Raw genomic sequence first — 2,246 nt, 5'->3', positions numbered from 1 at the left:
TATCCACTGAGCCAAACCAATCTGCACTCCTCTACCTCTCTTTTTTTTAGGGCCTAAGGTAGAGGGTTTCAATCACCTTCTTTTCTCTGGGAGATTCCACTAAGACCACTTGTTGAGGTTAAAGCACTCACATTTCTCACATTTGTCTCTTGTTGATCACCGAGAGAGAAAGAATTCAACAGGGCCCCTAGAGTTAAATTGTGAAATCCCTACATGAGGAGAGACGAAAGGAGAATATGTCATTTTTTTCCATGTCTCTAATATTCAGAAATATTCCCCTGAGAAAATTGGGGAGAAGAGACAGGGAATAAGGTGATGTGTGCCTAGCTCCTGATAAGCCTTCTCAAATCTGCAAGAATCACAGGATAACTCCCTGTGGACTAAAAGGCATCTCTGGTCAGCCTTGGTCTTGAAGAATGTCTTGGCTTAGTAGTCCTTTTCCAGAGAGCAGGTTGCCTAACTTCGTGAAGAAGTTGCACCATGGGTATGTTTCCTATCCCATTCCTCTGACCTCATCCTCTTAGATTTCTTCTCCACAAAGCCAATCTAACAGTTATATCTCAGACCCAGGCTCAAAAACCTCTCGGATGAGTTGTCACACCTGTATCCTACTCTCACCTCACCCTAGCATAACCACGTGCACATGTTTATGTAAATTATAAGATGGTGAGGACATCAAGAGAGAATATTGGGAGAGAGATGGGTATATTGACTACTTATTACCTCATCCTAATCTCTAATTTATTATTGCAGTTCTTCCAGAACACTAGTATTTTGCTGTGCTTTTCTCTCAAGTTTTCCCTGCCCCTGTACTCCACCATGGACTGAACCCACTCTACAAGAACTGTCATGTGTTAAAAGCACAGTGTAACTAATAGAAATAAACAATGCAATGCCCCCTCTCCTAAGGTACTCCTTCTACATGGAGTCTCTCACTGATGGTCAAAGACAAACAACAGGGTAGATGGATGGTAGAGGGTTCAGTGGGAATGGGTAGCAATTGGAGAAACAAAACCTTAAAAGAATGGTTCATGGTGGACGAACAGCTTGGGAAGAAAGGTTCTGAGTTGGATTGTAGATGTGTTGATTTTATTAATCTTTTTGTTGGACATAGTAGGTGGATTGTTGGTTCCCAGTAAACTTCTCGTTAAAAATACCCTTCATAGCTCACCCCTTTCTCTGGGGAATCCTTTTTCTTTCCCCCACCTTCCCCTCACACCTACACATAAAGCCAAAATGCAGTCAAAAAAAAAGAAAAAGAAAATGTGGCATATACATAGATCTATTTTTTTTATCATCTATCTATTTCAGCCATTAAAAAGAAGGAAATCCTGTCATTTGCAATAACATAGATGGACCTGAAGGGCATTAAGATAAGTGAAATAAGTCAGAGAAGACAAATACTATATAATCTCATTTATATGTGGAATCTAAAAACAACAAAAACCCACAGAACTCATAGAAATGAAGAGTAGATTGGTGGTTGCCAGGAGCAAGGACTGGGGGATGGGAGAACTGGGTGAAGGTGGTAAAAGAGCACAAACTTACAGGTATAAGATGAGTAAGTTCTTATTGTAACATAACTTACAGCATGGTGACTGCAGTTAACTATAAGACTGTATTGTGGCCGAAACCGGTTTGGCTCAGTGGATAGAGCGTCGGCTTGGGGACTGAAGGGTCCCAGGTTCAATTCCGGTCAAGGGCATGTACCTGGGTTGCGGGCACATCCCCAGTGGGAGATGTGCAGGAGGCAGCTGATCGATGTTCCTCTTTCATTGATGTTTCTAACTCTCTATCTTTCTCCCTTCCTCTCTGTAAAAAATCAATAAAATATATTTTTTTAAAAAAGACTGTATTGTGTAGTTAAAAGGTTTTAGAGAGTAGATTTTAAAAGTTCTCATGGGGGAGAACCGAAGATGGCGGCATAGGTTAACACCAGAGATTGCTGCCTGGAACAACTAAGTCAAATTAAGCTTGATCCAGGGAAAGGACAACGTCCAGAGCCACAGGAGGGCTGGCTGAGTGGAAATTCTACAACTAGGAGTAAAGAGAGTATCATACCCAGACTCAGAGGTGGCGCAGTGCTGAAGTGAAATTCTCAGGTGTGGAGTGAGCGCGGAGGGGGCTGGCGGCGGAGAGCGCGATTGGCATTTTCAATTGGGAGGGAGTTTCAGACTCTGAGCTCCAGATCCGGGCGAGTCTCTTGGGACCCAGACTCAAACGGGAGAAGCGGGACTGTCTGGCTT

Source organism: Myotis davidii, unplaced genomic scaffold (assembly GCF_000327345.1).
Source record: "Myotis davidii unplaced genomic scaffold, ASM32734v1 scaffold964, whole genome shotgun sequence".
Taxonomy (NCBI): domain Eukaryota; kingdom Metazoa; phylum Chordata; class Mammalia; order Chiroptera; family Vespertilionidae; genus Myotis; species Myotis davidii.
The sequence above is the reverse complement of the archived record's forward strand: the minus strand, read 5'-3'. Positions refer to the sequence as shown.